Below are 18,835 nucleotides of genomic sequence, written 5' to 3' on the forward strand. Positions count from 1 at the left end.
ACCTGAGGGAAGCAAGAGAGTGAGCCATGTAGGTATCTGAGGTAAAAGCATTCCACGCAGAAGGAACAGTCCAGTGCAAAGGACCTGAGACAGGAACACAGCTGGTTTGTTCAAGATGCATAAGGATCCTAGTGTGTACATGCACCCCAGTGTTCATTGCAGCACTATTCACAATAGCCAGGACATGGAAGCAACCTAAATGTCCATCGACAGATGAATGGATAAAGAAGATGTGGCACATATATACAATGGAATGTTAATCAGACATAAAAAAAGAACAAAATAATGCCATTTGCAGCAACATGGATGAACCTAGAGATTGTCATACTGAGCGAAGTAAGTCAAAGACAAATATCATATGATATTGCTTATATGTGAAATCTAAACAAAAATGGTACAAATGAACTTATTTACAAAACAGAAATAGAGTCACAGATGTAAAAAACAAACTTATGGTTATCAGGCAGGAAAGGTGGGGGAAGGGATAAATTGGGAGATTGGGATTGACATATACACACTACTATATATAAAATAGATAACTAATAAGGACCTACTGTATAGCACAGGGAACTCTACTCAATACTCTGTAATGGCCTATATGGGAACAGAATCTAATAAAGAGTGGATATATGTATATGTATAACTGAATCACTTTGCTATACACCTGAAACTAACACAACATTGGAAATCAACTAGACTCCAATAAAAATTTTTTTTGTTTTGTTTTTTTGTTTTGTTTTGTTTTGTTTTGCTTAGGTTTGTCTTTTAATCTCTATCTCCTCAGAAAAGATGATTCTAAAGATTATGAGTGGATAAAGAAGATGTGGCACATATATACAATGGAATATTACTCCGCCATAAAAAGAAACGAAATTGAGATATTTGTAATGAGGTGGATGGACCTAGAGTCTGTCATACAGAGTGAAGTAAGTCAGAAAGAGAAAAACAAATACCGTATGCTAACACATATATATGGAATCTAAGAAAAAAAAAAGGTCATGAAGAACCTAGTGGCAAGACGGGAATAAAGACACAGACCTACTAGAGAATGGACTTGAGGATATGGGGAGGGGGAAGGGTAAGCTGGGACAAAGTGAAAGAGTGGCATGGACATATATACACTACCAAACATAAAATAGATAGCTAGTGGGAAGCAGCCGCATAGCACAGGGAGATCAGCTCGGTCCTTTGTGACCACCTAGAGGGGTGGGATAGGGAGGGTGGGAGGGAGGGAGACGCAAGAGGGAAGAGATATGGGAACATATGTATATGTATAACTGATTCACTTTGTTATAAAGCAGAAACTAACACATCATTGTAAAGCAATTATACTCCAATAAAGATGTTAAAAAATTTTTTAAATTTTAAAATAAAAAAAAGATTATGACTAAATTTCACAACATAATAAAGAATACTTTTGCATTCTTTATAAAATCTTATTTCCAAAGTTAGCAAATTACCTAGAAAATCAAGCTTTAATCAAGATTTATGTTCTGAGACTTTGGAAGAAGGACTTTCTTTTAAACACAAATATTTAAAAGAAAAAAAGGGCATCCTTTTTTAAGATTCTTGAATATTTTCATCAAATGATGTGTTTCTTTTTAAAAATTAAGCTTTCTTCAAAAGAATCTTCACTTTCATTTTGTAACTTAGAAATTCCAAATAAGCACAACAATAGAATCATACAACGAACTCCCAATTATCCATCAGCCAATATCACATTTTTAACATATAACCAATGTTATTTCATTTATGCTTTTTCCTGCCTCCTCCCCCCGATTTCCAATAAAAATTAAAAAAAAAAAAAAGATCCCAGTGTGGCTGGAACAGAAAGGATGAGGGGGCGACAAAGAGGAGGTGAGACCAAGGCGGTCACAGGGGGTCACATCCCAGAGGGCCTTGCAGGGCATTGTAAGGACTCCTCTAGTTCTTACTCTGAGAGAGAGGTAATGTCACAAGAGGGCTCTGAGCAGGGGAGGGACATGTCTGACTCAGGTTTAAGGCTCTGTGTGGGAAACAGACTGTAGAGGTCACAGGGAGCAGCAGGGAGGCCAGTAACAACCCGAGCGACAGATGAGGGTGTCTCGGACCAGGGAGGTGGAAGCAGAGGTAGGGAGAAGTGGTCAGATTTGGGCTGTTTTGAACGAGATGTACAGCCAATAGGCGATCATGCCTGTTCCATGAATGCGGCTTGAGGTGGAATTACCCACTTCTGCCCTTTCCCCTGCTCTTCCTTAAATGGGGATATTGTGCCCTCAAGTCATTTTGGGGATGCCTGGCCTGGTAGGAATTTACTGACCCTGGAAGCCCACCTTGTCAGAAATTATCTATGTGAGCATCAGCCATGAGGGGGTAGGTCTGTCCTTACCAAAGGGGATTTCAGTGGTTAGTGACGGTGCAGAAGTTCCTCCTGGTGCCCCCTCCTTTTTTACTCACAGCAAAGTTCCTGTGGGGTTCAGAGCTGGTTCGGGAGCAAACAGGCAGACCGAGGGATCCTTTTTTTTTTTTTTTTTTAAAGATTGCTTTTATTAATTAATTAATTAATTTTATATATTTATTTTTTTATGGCTGTGTTCGGTCTTTGTTTCTGTGCGAGGGCTTTCTCTAGTTGCGGCAAGCGGGGGCCACTCTTCATCGCGGTGCGCGGGCCTCTCACTATCGCGGCCTCTCTTGTTGCGGAGCACAGGCTCCAGACGCGCAGGCTCAGCAATTGTGGCTCATGGGCCTAGCCGCTCCGCGGCATGTGGGATCTTCCCAGACCAGGACTCGAACCCGTGTCCCCTGCATTGGCAGGCAGACTCTCAACCACTGCGCCAGCAGGGAAGCCCAGGGATCCTTTTTTTAAAAAAAAATTTATTTGGCTGCGCCGGGTCTTAGTTGCGGCACGCGGGATCTTCGTTGCGGCATACGGGATCCTTTAGCTGCGGCATGTGAGATCTTTAGTTGTGGCATGTGGGCTCTTAGTTGAGGCATGCGTGCGGGATCTAGTTCCCCGACCAGGGATCGAACCCGGGCCCCCTGCATTGGGAGCGTGGAATCTTAACCACTGGACCCCCAGGGAAGTCCCAAGGGATCCTTAAATCTAAGTCAAACATGTCCTTCCTCTGTTCAGAGCCCTCCTGTGACCCCCTGGGTCAGAAGGTAGGGTCTATGTCCTCTCCTTTTGAACCTGCACTGACCTCAGTGACTCGCCGTAGCCCAGAGAATGGAGCAGAAGTGACATTGCATGACATCCAAGGGCAGGTCAGAAAAGTCCATGTGGCTTCCACCTGGCTCTCAGAACGCTCACTCTGGGGGAGGCCGACTGCCATGCAAGAAGTCCAACCGCCCTGAGACTGCTATGCCGGAGGGTCCTCACGGAGGTGCCCACTCCCACAGTGTCAGCTGAGCTCCAGGCTGACACCCCGAGTCAATGCCAGCCCTGTGGGTGCGCCATTTTGGATGTCCAGCCCGGTCCAGCCTTCAGATGACTCCCAACTGGCATCTGAATGTAACAGCATGAGAGACTCCAAGTGAGAACTGCTCAGCCAAGCCCTTCCTGATTTCCCAGCCTAGAGAACCATGAGCAAAGAAGAGCTGTAAAGTTTCAGGATAAATGGTTGCCCAACAGTAATAATTGAAACACCATTGATTTTGGAGCCTTGCCACCAAGGATCTGTAGGTAGACTAGGACCGGTCACAGGATGTCCCCAACACACGTGTACAGGGGTAGACGCCACAAGGGCAGCACCCTGCCACTGTGGGCTCTTCTCCTCCAGGTTAATCCCCATTGAACACCCAGGGTGATGGGCCCTTTGGCGTTCTGTACGCCAAGGGATAGTAAACATTGCTTGGGTTTTGTTCCTTCCCTCAGTCAGCTCTTCTACACGGATGGTGGCATGGGAGGGATGGGTCCCAAACCCCAGAGAATCGCCCCTACGGGCTAAGCAGTGTCTGCTGCAAAACAGAGAGTGGCAGGCCACGGAGTCCAACGAGAGAGAGATTTATGCCTCTTACTCTCCATCTGCAAAGCAAAACAAAAATAGCTGAAATGCCGGTTTTCTGCTTTATCGGCTCTGTGAATAAGCATATAAATTTCTATGACATTTCTGGAGGCTTGCTGAAGGGGAAAAAAGCCATCCCCCAGGACGCGGCCAGCAGCAGCGGCAGCATATGGTTTGCTGAGAGCAGAGGCAGAGTGCATTGTGTGTCTGTGAGCACTGAAAAAGGTGACTTTGCGGGTAATTTCAGACTCAAGGCAGTGTTTGCACCTTTTTAAAAATTTTTTTCCTCTTTTTCATTATAAAAAGTCTTGCCTAAGCCCAGGCAGTTGTCATGGCCAATCAGTCCTCGGCGGGGAAGCGGGATTATGCTGGGCAGTGGTTAAGCGCAGGGAGGCGGGTCTGAGCCCGGGCTCCTTGGGGCTCCAGGTGGCCCAGGATATCATGCTCGGCTCCTGGAAGAGGGGGACAGCATCCTATTAAGAAGCTCACATAAGAGAAAAGGGGAGGCAGTCTGCAGGACATGTGGAAAGACCCAAAGAGCTGAAGAACAGAACAGGAGTCTGGCTTTTTGTCTCACTCCAGCGATTCCTTTCTCCAGTGAGGACTCGGGCAGGAAGTTCAGTGAAGATGTCTCCAACCCCAGCGGGTGGGAACCAGCACGGACAGCAAGTCACCATCAGCCTGGCAGGGAGACCGGTCCCACAGCTCCTGCCAGGAGGCAGGAAGGGCACCGCCTGTGTGCAGTTCCATGGGGTTAGGGAAGCCCAACAAACTATTCAGCTCATTCTGTACTTAAATTCCACACTTAGCTTGATTCTTATGGCTCAAGCCAAACAAGGGACTTGTCCCCTTTTATGTTGTAATTAAGCTGTTCCCTGATGTACATTAATACATTGGTTTCTTATCAGTCGTTTACACTTTAGTATAAATGAATGTATTAGAAACTACCCTAAAAGTACATTGCATGGAAAGGAGGGAGAAAGAGAACATGAGGACACTGCATGGAGGGAGGAAGTTATGGCAAAGGATAGGCAGAGAGTTTCGAGGAAGGAATAGAAAAGGAAAAGGTATCCCACAGAAAAACCTAGCTTTCCTCACAGTTTTACCCAGGACCCCATCCTGTTGAAGGGAGAAAATGGCTAGAAATCCTCAGAAAAAGGGGTAGTGCAAACAGAAGCAGTGTGTCAGGTGTAAACAAACGAGCTGCCCTCTCTCCCTCTTCTCCAGGAACACCAGCCAACAGTAAGAGAGTAGGTTTCATCCTGCTCCAGCCTCGGTGCCCCCCCGCCTGCAGTCACCTAGACCCAGTGTTCGATATATTTGCAGGACGAAGTGAATACATTTGCAGAATAAAGTGAAAACTTCTTACCTTGGCATGCGACGCCCAGCACGATTTGGCTTTGACCTTTTTCCCACTCTTATCTCCTACAGCCTCTCCTCCCCTTCTCAGCTTTATCCATGTGCCCTGCTCCCCACTTTTCTTCTCGCCATTCCCTAAGTCTATTTTGTATTTCCTCCATCTCTCTCTTTGCCCAAACTATCTACTGTCCCTGGACTGCCCTTCCCATCCTCGCTGCCTGTCAAATTCCTACATTCTTCCAAAACCCAGATCAAATTACACCTCCTCAAAGATTTCCAAGATCTTCCCATAGTCTTCTTTCCTCCTCTCTGATCATTCCTTAGCAGGCTATTTAAAGGCCTCTTGTCATACTTTGCCTTGAGTCATAGTTTGGTTTCCCCCAAAAGCAGAGCCTGAGATTTGGATGCAGATCATTTATTTGAGAGATGATCCCAGGGACTATAGTGAGGGAGCAGGGAGAGTGAGATCAAAAAGAGGGAGGCCAATAAGAGGAGATTACCCCTTATGATGGTTCATTATATGTGCCAACTTGACTGAGCCATCAGGTACCCAGATATTTGGTCAAACATTATTCTGAGTATATCTCTGAGGGTGTATCTGGGTGAGGTCGACATTTGAACCTGTGGACTGAGTAAAGCAGATTGCCCTCCCCTCTGTAGGTGGGCCTCATCCAATCAGTTGAAGGCCTGATAGAACAAAAAGTCTGAGTAAGTGGGAACTCCTCCTGCCTGTTTGAGCTGGGACATTGGTCTTTTCCTACCTTTGAACTTGAATTGAAATACTGGCTCTTTCTGGACCACCAGCCTGCCGGTTTTCAGACTGGAACTCACAATCTGAACTCTCCTGGGTCTGGCTTGCTGACTGAAGATCTTGGGACTTCTCAGCCTATGTAATCACGTGAGTCAATTTCTTATAATAAATCTATCTCTCTATCTATATTGAGAGAGCTATCCTATTGGTTCTGTTTCTCTGGAGAACCCTGACAAATACATCCCTGTAGGCAACTGGGGCTCAGTCCCCCTGGAGAACCTCTGGGAAAGTAAATGACAAAAGCCTCCGAATCAGCCCCTGCAGGGTGGATAGTTCCAGACACTCCAAGGGCTTCCTATCTTCGACATTCACTTCTCTGCCTTCAGGCTTTCTCTGGTGGCAGAAGTGTGCTCAGTCCCCACGGCAGGCAGCCTGGAATTGCTGGGAGGCAACACCCAAGGGACAGCCCTCAAGCAATGGGATGGGGGCAAGAGTTGGTACAGAAGGACTGCAGCTTCCTGGCCCCTCTGTGGAGGGCAGCCTGGGGCATGTTCCTCGCAGTTTTCCAAAAGGCGCCCAGCAGCACTGAGCCTGTCGCCCACCCACCCCTCAGCGTGCACTTCACTCGCTTTCCTCCCTTCCCTGGCTCACTTCCACACCCCCTCACTGTGCACCCTGGGATCTCTTCCCCAGCAAAGGACTTGCACCCATATCTCTGTCATGTCATGTGCCACGCACACTGTGCTCGGAGCTAGAGATTCAGAGCAGAGTAAGCCTTGGCGAGGTGCCTAGAGTCACAGAATAACGGTCCCAACCGTCGAGGAATCTGGAAAGTCAGCTCCCTCTGAAACGTGGCACTCCCTCTGGCAATGGGTATCAGCACTATGAACTCTGGGGACGTGCCAGAGGGGTGACATATCACTAAGCTGCTTTCTGAAAACACCTTCCAGGGCCGTCGACTGGCCAAGCAAGAAAGTCAAGGTCATCCAGCTGTGGTGATTCATCACACCTCATTGTGAATCCTGGAAACGGTTCACTCATTCCCCGATCCCACAAATATCTCCTGGGAAGAGCGCCACCAGCCCGGCAGACCCGGATTCCACATGTGGGCCACCCTCTCTCCCGCCTGATCACCAAAGAGTGGCCCTCGGAACCAAGATCTGCCATCACTGAAGCCACGTGAAAGCACATGGCACAGGTCCCAAAGGCACGCCCACGAGATGTGTCCCCAAAGCATTTTTGAGAGATGATAGCCTCCCGGCAGTAAGGTAAACGTCTCCCAAGGTGTCCCTCTTAGAGACCACACTCAGGAAGAGGCAGTTCTGGAATGCTGGATTTGAATACCAGCTCTCATTAGCTCGAATGATACCATTACTCACGTTAAACCAAAAAGATAGACAAACAAAAGATGGAGAGTAAATCATCCGTGGTCCCCCAGCAGACCCCAGAAAAAGCCAAACCGGTAAGCAAACTGTGGTGGGCTCTTTCTGCTCGGGTTCCCAGAACGATACCCTCTGCAAGGTGTGATGTGTCTCTGGGCTGATTTATATAGAAAACCAAACCTAGCCGAGGCCAACCCTCCATCCATCGGCCTGACTGGCCCTGAGTCCTCCTCACAGGCTTGGCTGGGCCGCTGAAGGACAACAGCACGCCTCAGCCTGACCTGCAAGGAGCTCTCTGAGCCGCTAGGTTTGGGGCAGGGACGCTTTACTGCCAACCTTGAAGTCAGTGCCAGGGAGGGTGTGTTCTAGGCTTTTCCATTTAGCTTGCCCTGGGCTAAATGCAATTACCACCAGGTGAGGCCCGATTCTCCCTTCCCTCCTTGCCCTGTCTGTTCCTTCTCCTGCATCCACATCCTCCAAAGGGGCTCCAGGGGACTCCAGGAAACTGGCCTTCTGAGCCCCCTCGCCTGAGTTGCAGGAAGAGGCTGGAAGGCGCAAGCCCGAAATCTCCTCCTGGCTTCTTCCCAGCAGCCCGGCGGGCGCCTCCCTGCACGATTTGGACCATTTGACTTTCTTCTTGTAGAATCCCGAATTGGTCTCCTTTCGTTTAATTCATCAGGAGCCGGTGGTGGGTGGAAGGCTCCCAGAAGGTCAAAGGAAGAGGGAAGGGTTCCCTGGAAGGCGCATCAGGCCTTTCTGGGAGGGAAACATTTTCTAATCCAGGAAAGAAAAATCTTGCGTTTTAGGCAGTGATGAAAGGTGGGATATTCTGTGTCTCCCAGGATTGGGAAGGAGGGATGAGAGGACTTATGTTTTTTTTGAAACACCACCCGGTGCAGAAAGGGGCAAGTCTGAAATTCGGCAGCAAGGTCAGAGGAGCCCAAGTCAGGCATCCCTGTCTTGGAAATTCAGGTCTTCTCCAGGGTGGGGGAGGGAGGAGAAGAAAGGGGTGCAGGGTTTTTGGGTTTTTTTGAATTTTATTTTATTTTTATTTATTTATATTTTTATACAGCAGGTTCTTACTAGTGAGAAGGTTCTTACTTAACAGCACTCATGCAAGATGCACTCCTGGGGCTGCCCAATGCTCAAAGCCACTGGTTCCTCCATGGGAAGGGAGGGCTCTTCCATGGGAGCCTTTCTTGGCCCTCTGAAGACTTCAACAGCATCTCCTGTGACCAGGCACGGTGCATCTCTTTGGGCGGACACTCCTGCTGCCCTCAGTGGCACCCGTCCCACACAGACATGTGCTAGTGGTCCCCTCACCCTCTGACAGAAGCCGTGACCTTAGTTTGGGTTCCCGCAGCAGACTCAGGAACAAGGACCCTGATGCAAGTCATTTATTAGGGAGGGGACCCCAAGAGATATCCCAGGAAGGGGAGGGCAGCAAGTCCAGGTTGTGCTCTGAACAGGTCGCTGCTGCGGACAACTGGAGATGGTGTAGAACACACATCAGGGTGTCCCACCCAAGGGAAGGAAACTGGGGGCAGCGGGGGGCGGGGGGCTCATAACTCCCACCTGGTACAAGTTGAGCCCTGCTCCCAAGGGCCATTAGCTCCCTAGAACTTTGGGACCACCCAGCCAGGACCCAAGCATATTTCTAAGTGGAGAGAGTGCTTTCAGGTAGAACACTCTAGGCTTATAAGGGATGAGTGCTAAGGGGTTATCTGGAAGGACCAAGGACACTGCTGCAGCCCTCTTAACTGAATCCCTCTTAGAGATGCATCTGGACCAAGCCAGCATCCCTAGCCAGGTTGGGCGCCCACTGCCTGTGATTCACCCACCACTGATGTGCACCCCACCGGGGTAGGAAGGTTGACATGTGTGGGACCCCAGTCCACAGCTCCCAGATCACGGCTGGGGTCAAGTATCGCGATCTCAAGGCTCTCCAAGTGGAGCGCTTACGTCATTCTTTCTAGGCTCTTGTTTAACGCCCTCCCTCCCCCCAGCCCTACCTGTACATCTTTACTGTCTTTTTTTTTGGCGGGGACTGGGGTTCCCAGCAAGAGACCAAAGAAATCTGCCAGCAGAACACCCAGTGCCCCCTCTTTTCCCCCTTTTATATCCTCCTCCGGGTTTGAAGTCCTTTAACTGGGTCTTTGATATTTCCTTTGAAAATATCTGCATTTTGGTCTCACATTGGAATCTCTTAGCTGTTGTCTTTGGCGCTCAAGGTGAAATGTGCAGTTTAATGTCCTAACTTGGTAGCTCAGCTCTGATGTCTCCATCCCACACCGGGCTCTGTGAAGTGGGAGGGAGCGCGCCCTCCTCCTCACCCCAGGCCCAACTCTGACCTGGCGGGCGCCAGAGCAGCCTGCTGGTGCCCCCTTTGGTAGAATTAAACCTTTCAGGAGAACCGCTTCTCTCCCGTCAACCTGCAAGCATTCTCTCCATCAGCCTCAGTCCAAGCTCAAAGGGGCCAACATCAAAGACTGTAGTGGATTGAATGGTGCTCTACCCTCCACAAAAGATGAGTCCATTCAGAACCTGTGAATGTGATCTTATTTGGAAAAAAGGTCTTTACAGACCTAATCAAGTTAAGGATCGCAAGATGAGATCATCCTGGATTAGGGTGGCCCCTAAATCCAATGACATGTGTCCTTAGGAAAGAAGGGCACAAGGACATATTGTAGAGCACAGGAAATTATAGCCATAATCTTGTAATAACTTTTAATGGAGTATAATCTGTAAAAAGACTGAATCACAGTGCTGTACATCTGAAACTAATATAATATTGTAAATCAACTGTACTTCAATAAAAAGAAAAAGAAAGGAAAGAGAAGGAGACACAACACACAGGGGAGAGGATGACATAAAGACTGAGGCAGAGATTGGAGGGATGCGTCCACAAGCCAAGGAAAACCAAAGATCGCAAACAGTCACCGGAAGCTTGAAGAGAGGCCTGGAAGGGATTCTCCCTCAGAGCCTCCAGAAGGAACCAATCCTCCCAACTGGTGGATTTCAGACTTCCATCTTCCGGACCTGTGAGAAAATACATTTCTGTTGTTTTAAAGTAGCCAGTTTGTGGCACTTTGTTATAGCAGCCCTGGCAAACCAATACAGGTGCGAATACCAAGTGTGACAGTTTGATGAGACAATAAAACTAAGGGGGGAGCTGGCCCAAGGCGACCACCAAAAGGTAAGGTGGTCAATGGCAGAAGACAAGAATCCCTGATGTGGGCTCCCTTGAGGGTTAGGAGTTTGTGGACCCTCTTGTCAGCTTTCCCACTAATGGGGACCAGCTTTTGATTCAGGCACCCCTGCTTTCAAATCTGGACTGAGCCAAGTCCCAGCTGTAGGACTCAGCCCAGATTCTGAGCATAGCTTCCTAATCTGAAAAATGGGAACGCATTCCACTTCCCAGGGTTGGGAGGATTAAATGTAGCTAACATGGAGCCCGGTCCATAGGAGGCCCTCTCTGTGAGCTGCCTTAGATTGGATTCGTGACACAAAGGTTCAAGTGATTTATTTGGGAAGGGATCCCAGGATCTTGGGTAGGGAAGTACTAAAGCGATACAAGGAAAGAAAGAAGGCAATAAAGAATGTATTAATGAGGCAGCTATTGCAGTAGTGACAAGAGCTTAATTCCACAGGGAAACTGAGAAGTGGTGTATAACAGGTGCCTCCAAGTAAACTTACCTAAAGGATGAGGGAGTTGGGGTATTTATCCACCAACTTCCATTAGGCATTGGTTGAGGGTTGCTCCTGGGGCAGTGTGAATTCCTGAATGCATCCCTATTGCTACTATAACAAATTTTGCTGTTGTAACAAATTACCTCAAACTTTGTGGCTTCAAGCAACACAAATTTATTATCTGCTGGAAGTCAGAAGTCCACAATGGGTCAGCAGATCTGTGCTTCTCTTGGAACTCTACAGGAGACTCTGTTGCCTTGCCCTTTCCAGCTTCTAGAGGTTGGCCACATTCCTTGGCTCGTGACCCCGCATTACTCTGATCTATGCTAGTCTTGTCACTTCTCCTCCTCTGCTTCCGTCATCACATCACATTCTCTGACTCTGACCCTCCTGCCTCCCTCTTACAAGGACCCACCTGGATAATCCAGGACAGTCCTCCCCCTGGCAAGATCCCTAACTTTAATGACATCTGCAAAGTCCCTTTTACCATAAGGTACCATAATCACAGGTTCCAGGGATTAGGATGTGGATGACTTTGGGAGCCATTATTCAGCCCACCACACGGGGCCTTTCTAGCTGGCTCCACAGTCAGAGCTGCCTTCTGGGGCTGGGCTGGGGACGAGGAAGCTCTCACGTACCGATATGCAGATCCACTGAAAGGCTGGAGGAATATGAGCGGGGCGCTGACACTGAGAAACTCAGGTTTTGTTAGCAGTAATAGAATAGCAAAGATGTACAGGCAAAACCACTAGGTGGGCAGAGGTAGAGCGGGGGGCCGTGGCGGCCTCAGAACTCCTTGGTTCGAAGGTGTTGAAGAGAAAACTGGTTGCCAGAACATTCAAAAAAGCCAAACTCACACATAAACGTCTTGGATCCTCACAGGAACTATTTTGTGCTGGGGGAGGGCACATACACTCTTCCCCATTTTAGAGCTGAAGAAACTGAGGCTCAGTGACTTGCTCCAGGTCACACAGTGGCAGAGCAAAGGACCTGCTTTTGGATGTGCTCACCCAGCACTGCTCTCACTACCCCACCTAGCCACAGCATGGCTTGGAACAATCTGGAATGAGCCAGGCCTGTGGCCATACCTAAGAAGATGCCAGCCCCTCGGGCACATCGTCTTCTACTTCTGAGTCTTTAAGGGTCTGGCTGAGCTGCTGGAGTCGAGAGAGACCCAGCAGGACTGTTGATGAATGTGATTGCTTTACCAGAAGTTTAAAAATGTAGCTACTACGGTTGAGCGTTGTTTAGAATCAATCTCTGGTAATTTGCTTCCCACGTGCGTACATGCACGTGGCCGAATTCTGTGGACAATATTTCCCCAATCTCTCTCTCCCCCATCTGTCACCTCTTCTTCCTCCCCACACTCCCAGCTCAGACCTCCATCACTTCCTACCTGGACCACAGCCAAAGCCTTCCTGTGTGTCCCTTTCCTCTGAGTCTCCCTGCCCCAATCCATCTCACTCCCTGGCTCCCTTTAACTTCAGTGGAGGACAGGCTGTCGGTGCCCTTTCATTTTCTTCCAGACTTTCCAGTTTGGTGTGTTCCGGCAGACTTCCAATTGCCAGTATCTGTATCTCTGATCCTGAGCGTTTTTTCCAGAACCACAAGTTGGAAGGGCCAAAGAATTAGTACTCCAGAAAACAGCCCTCAAGCAATGATGGAAGAGGAGCAAGTAGATAAATGCCCCAGCTCCCCATCCCTCAGTTGAGATAAGTATGAGCTGTGTGTCCCAAACCATCTCCCAGATGTCCCACTGGGATTAAGCACCAGTGGCCCACAGTGGGGACTTGCTTAATAACACCCTTTATTTCAGCCTTCCCTTCCCTGTCTCACTTCTCTACTCCCCTGCTGGTGTTTCCTGAAACCACCTTCCAAATAACGACTTGTCCTTGAATCCTTCTCTTACGGTCTGCAACTAGGAAACCCAAGTTAGATAATGGGGTTACTTACCTACACAACAACTTCCAAGAGAATGTCTCTCCGTGCCCTCCTTAGCCTGCTAGCCAAGACTGACCCCGGTCCATCTTTCCACTCAAACTCCATCTCTCCATCTTGCCCGTGACACACAAGTCAAAGAGCACTGCACGCGTATTTCCTGCTTTCACATCCCTGTGCCTTTGGTCAGCTGTCTCTGCCCTCCTTTTCTTACCATGTTTCCTCCAGCGTAGAAAAACCAGTTCAGAAGTAGACATGAAACAAGAAGGAAAGAATGTTGATAACTGTAGAAGCTAGGCATGGGTACATGGGGTGGGGGGCTGTTATTATACCATTCTGTTAACTTTATACATGTCTGATCTTTTCCATAACAAAAAACTAAAAGAGAAAATCAATTCATATCAATGACTGACATGGATAGTGTCCTGCCCATATGTCCTCATATGCTCCCATGGCTTCTTACAGCAACTACCAGCCTCTCTCAGCCAGAGGGCATTCTCTAATGTGTGTGTGTGGGGCGGGGGTGCTCAGCAACTGTGCAGGGCAGTTTGGGGGTGCCAGGGAGTTAACACACCCCAAAGCAGCTCTCCAAGGAGTGCGTGGAGTCAGTGGATATTCTGGTTTCCTCACCCTCAGTGTAATAACCCCAAGAGCGTTTCCACACCATCTTCCAGCAGTGCCCAGTGGGACTGAGTCTCAGTTGTTCATTAATATACCCTGTATTGGCTTTCTCCTCTCCCCTGTCTGATTTCCCCACTTCTCTACTGGTGTTGCCTGAGATCTCCTCCCAAACAAAGTGCATACATACAAATCCTAGTCTCAGGATCTCTTCAAGGGAAAGCCAATCTAAAACAAGATGTTACCATCACCATGAAAGCATCCCTTCTTCCCCAACTTAGAAGTGATGTCTTTCTCTTCTGAGCCCTTGGAGCAAGTTGCCTGGGCTTGGAAGACTCAGGACAGATTCCTTCTCTTAAAAATGTTTGGAAGTATGGCAGGATGAAGCCTGATAAAGGAATTAAGTCCTAGACGGCAGGGTTAGCTTAAAATAAATATTATTAATTCTGGATGGACCCAGCCTCAGAGCCCCTGTCATATCCTGCACAGACTTAACCCAGTTCCCTGCACATCGTACCTGCCCCATCATCATCTGTTGAGTGAACATAATACTCACTGACATGTATTGAGCAAATACTATGAATTCTGTATGTTCTAAAGTATTTAATCCACACAATAACACCAAGAGGGAGTTATTATTATTATTACCTGCCACTTAAGAAATTGAGGGACTTCCCTGGTGGCGCAGTGGTTAAGAATCTGCCTGCCAATGCAGGGGACACGGGTTCGATCCCTGGTCTGGGAAGATCCCACATGCCGCAGAGCAACTAAGCCCGTGCGCCACAACTACTGAGCCTGCGCTCTAGAGCCTGCGAGCCACAACTACTGAAGCCCGCGCGCACCTAGAGCCCGTGCTCCGCAACAAGAGAAGCCGCCGCAGTGAGAAGCCCGCGCACTGCAACAGAGTAGCCCCCTCTCGCCGCAACTAGAGAAAAGCCCGCGCGCAGCAACGAAGACCCAATGCAGCCAAAAATAAATAATTTTTTAAAAAAAATCTAAAAAGAAGAAATTGAGGATCAGGAGGGTTAAGTGACAATCCCAAGGTCACACAGCCAGGAAATGGCAGATCAGGGAGAGAAAGCACGGCTGGCTGGCTTGTTCCTCACCCCTCCTCCCTCTTCTGGAGCGCATCACAGGTGTCTACAGGAAACCCCCTTTCCGGTTCTCCGGATCCGTGAGAATAAAAGTCATCCCCAACCCAAGTCTTTACCGCTTCTCCTGACAAGGGCTTGGTGCCCGCGTGAGCAGCAGAGTGCCAGGCCTGAGGGCTCTCTCTTCACAGTCACGGGGCTTGGCACACAGGCTTCCCCAGCCCCGCTGCCCCCGAACGCACAGCGCCTGCAACGAGCAGCCTTCCCGGCAGGCCTCCTCCGGCCAGGAGGCTCCAGCTGCCTCCTGCACCCTCCGACCAGCCACCCCAGGCTTCCTTGGGGCTGCAGAGGAGACCCACCAAGGCGCGCAGGTGTGGCCACCCTGCTGGGTGCTTGTCCAACACCGCGCACACCCTTCCCAAGCCAGCTCTGCATTCTGCTGCAGTAATAACACAAACCCGTCAAGAGAAAAAGAGAGCATGAGATGTGTGTGTATGTGTGTGTGTGTGTGTGTGTGTGTGTGAGAAGAGATTTGCTTGGAAACGCCAACCCCTCACCAAAGATGTTCCCAGCCCTCATTTGTACACACAGTCTTCAAACATCAAAGTGTTTGTTAAGTGTAAATATTTTTATTCGCTCCCCTCCTTCTCCTCCCTCTCCTCCTCCATGCCGGCTCCGAGCTCAGCGGATGCCAGGAGACCCCTCCGACTCAGAGCCAGCAGGGATGGTTTTGGGAAAGGGCACTTCCAGGTCCCAGCGGGCAGCCGGCAGCTGCGCCTCACAGCCGCCCGGGACTCGGCTCCCAGCAGCAAGCGCCTCTCTTGGCGCCTGTTTCCATAGGAACGGGCAGGCCCAGGATTGGCAGCCGTGGGAGCGTTACCCACGCTGGCTGCTTTTCAAGTGGTCCCTCCATGTACCTCCCCTCTCCTCCCCACCCCGTGCCCAGGTCTGCCCTGGGAAGGACCACAGGTCTGGAGAAGTGCCCAGGTAGAGGGGAGCTGCAGGGCTCCCCCTAATGTCCTGAATTCTGGAGCAACAAGGTGAATCTTGCTTGGAGCCTTTGTCACCCCTCCCCCCCCACATCCGAGTCCCCTGCCTTCCTCCACTGGGTACTCATCTGCATGCCTAGGTTAGCTTTCCCAGCCTGGCAAAGGACGGAGAGCGATCCAGAGAACTCCATCGGGGCCGCGCTCAGAAAACTCATTCCCATCCAGGAAAACCCTCTTATTAAGCACCTCTCTGCTCTGTGGCTTTCTGTGCCCTGCAGGTCAAACTGTGCTCTGCCTCTTCGTTTCCCCACCAAGCCGGTGCTGTGCATCTCTCTTTATTAAACAGGAAGCTGACAAACAGAGGGCCTCTCTGGGTCTCCAACGCCAGCCTGATGATGGCTCTACCAGCGATCATTGAGGATGAGCCCGTGGATTACTGCCTTGCTCCCAAGGTCGAATCCCCGCTGCCAGCATATCTCCTGTGCCCCTCCTTTGAGGAGCCTCCACAGAGGGGACCTTCTTTGATGCTGTTCCAGGTTCTGGCTGTCACCACGCTTTGAACCCTAGGCCCCTGTCGTGGTGGGTCTTCTCGCCATTATCAGGCTGGCCCGAAGCCTCCTTAGGCCTCCCCGCAGATGGGACTTCCCGAGGGGAGGGTTGATCCGAGCTCTGCAAAGTTCAGAGGGCGCTCTGGGAGACACCGGGGTTTTGCTGATGGGCTTGAAGAGTCTGAAAACTCCTGCGCAGAGCTGGAGGTTGAAATGCCAGCCCATCAGCAAGAACTAAACAGCTCTTAAAGCAGGAGGACACTCAGAACTATTGATCAAGGATGCAGACTCCATCTATAATTAGACCCAGAAAGCTGCTTGCACATCAGAAAGAGAGTGAGAAAGACGTGACCGTGGCTTCGCTGAAGCCAGATCTGCATCAGGATTGCACAAAACAAACAGAAACCCCACAGCTGAAAATGCCCTGTGCTGTTAATTCCTCTCTCCAAAAGGTTCACTGTGAGTCACACAGTTCAGTCCTATAAAAGCAGCCAGATGTTATAAAGATCCTGTTGACAAGGCAGCAACAGCTGACTCTGGGGTTGATCACAGCTAGCCCTCCCAGCTCCGTGGTGGCCGTGACCTTCTAGACCAGGACAGCCCAGCAGCTGGTGCCCTGGAAACCCCAGAAGCAAAGTTACTGTTGATAAGTTTCATTTGTTTGTTGGTTTGGTTTGTTTTTGTTTTTGTTTTTTTTCATCATTAAAAGCGGCAGGAAAAGGCTCGATTTCTGGGCATTTTGTGGCCTTCCTTCGCTCTTTTGTGTAATGAATCTGATTTGGAAACTGCAGCTAAAATTTGGAGGGGGAGAGTCCATTAGAAAGAAATACTGTTTGTTGGGGCCAGGGAATGCTGGTGGCAAATTGCCCTTTCTAAGTGCTGTTTTTTGAAAACTCATTCCTGCGGTAGGAAAATAAAGCAGATTTCCAACACTTAAGAGATCATTTTCGGAATGGTCTAGATGCACGCTGCTATGCTGGTACATTTGCTTCTCATTGTTTTTTAATCACTATTTTGTCAAGTTTAATTGCTGCCACGCTAACAACCCAAACGGGAGCGAAACAAAATAGGGGATATCTATCACTGGTGAGAGCATTTTGATGGAATCCATATCTATTTGCATCTTCTCCACCAAATTAGGAAAAAGGAAAATAGAAAATGTTGTCTCCGCCACCGGTACAAGGATTCTTTTCATTGGTCTGGGTGGGGAAATCCCCAGAAGAACAGGCAAACTGGGCAGCTTCCCCCATATCAGCTCAGCCTCTTCTGAGCTCCATCTGGGGTTTTCTTGCCTGGATTTTCCTTCTAAGGATATTATGAATTCTGACCAATTCTGCTGGGTGGTGAGAGCCTTGAAGGCAGAGACAGACCTTGCCTTAATTACGCACGTGTTTCCCGGGTCTTCTCCTAATTCTCCTCTCGGATCTTGTGAAAGACAAAGAAGCATCACTCAGAGCGCCTTCAGTAAAGGACTCTGCCCAGCTGCCCCAGGTGGGGTGAGCTGACAGCCTCCAGCTGTTAACTTGGGCAGGTTCGGCCTCAGTTTACGAGCTGAAGTCATGCCCTTTCCGGGATGGCCCCGGCCGACGGCTGAGCAAGCTGGTGGCACTCGGGGCTGGCCATTTCTGCCCAAATTGAGGCTCTGATAGGCACCCTTCTCTGGGAGGTCCTGCTGGGTGGGCAGAGGCTTTTCAGATTGCCTGCCGGTTCCCCTGCCTAATCCTGCTTCCTCCCTTCTCCTTTCAGGGGTGCTGCCCCTGTGTTATTATTCGTGCCCAATTATATACAGTCCCTCCCGGAAGTCGCTGAAGGATTAAATCAACTCTCACTGTCACTCCGTCTGGACAGCTGCTTCTTGGAAAACCCAACCCGATGACTTTTTAGAGCTCGACCGGCAACTCTGGGATTACCTTTTCCCCTCTGCACTAAAAAGGGCCAAAACCATTCTCTGAGTAAAACCTTGGCTGTGCCCAGGGCACTGCCTTAGAGCCCCTCCCCAGCACCCTCCACCCACCCCACCCTCCCACCCCCACCCCACCACGGCTTGACGAATTCATGCAAATATATTAGGTGCTTTGCTGAGTATCAGGAGCACTAGGGGGTCTTAGCGACCAAGGGACAGTGCCAGGCCAGCTGCTCCGAATGATTGGGGGTGAAACCAGTGTGAAGTTGGGCAGCTCTTTAAGGAATTTCCAGAATGGTTAGTGCAGGGTTTGCATCTGGCAAGCTGGTGAAGAAACGCGAAGACCCCTCTGTCCCCAGGGTCCGCTCTGGGAAGGGGATTTCAGAATTAGGGCTTGTGTCCAGCAGGGCTGGGGCTTATTATCACTTGAAGGTTTGCCAAGCCCTTGGCTCCCCAAGTAGACGGCTCGTCAGCAACTTGAAGGCCAAGACACGCCCTTCTTGCTCACCACCCTTTATCTGCAGGGTCTGGAACCGTGCAGGGCACACGGTTGCCACTCTGTGAATACTTCATGAATAAATGA

The 18,835-nt window shown here is 49.6% G+C and overlaps 1 long non-coding RNA gene across 1 annotated transcript; it reads left to right on the top strand.

The window, feature by feature from the left end:
* The first annotated feature begins 731 nt into the window (after positions 1-731).
* On the top strand, positions 732-15,780 carry LOC309652384. The gene is made up of 3 exons (XR_014258695.1): positions 732-6,240; positions 7,044-7,555; positions 8,551-15,780. It is a non-coding gene; the product is annotated as an uncharacterized lncRNA (long non-coding RNA).
* The last annotated feature ends 3,055 nt before the right edge of the window (positions 15,781-18,835 follow it).

The sequence above is a fragment of the Balaenoptera physalus genome (assembly GCF_965194825.1).
Source record: "Balaenoptera physalus genome assembly, chromosome: X".
NCBI lineage: Eukaryota > Metazoa > Chordata > Mammalia > Artiodactyla > Balaenopteridae > Balaenoptera > Balaenoptera physalus.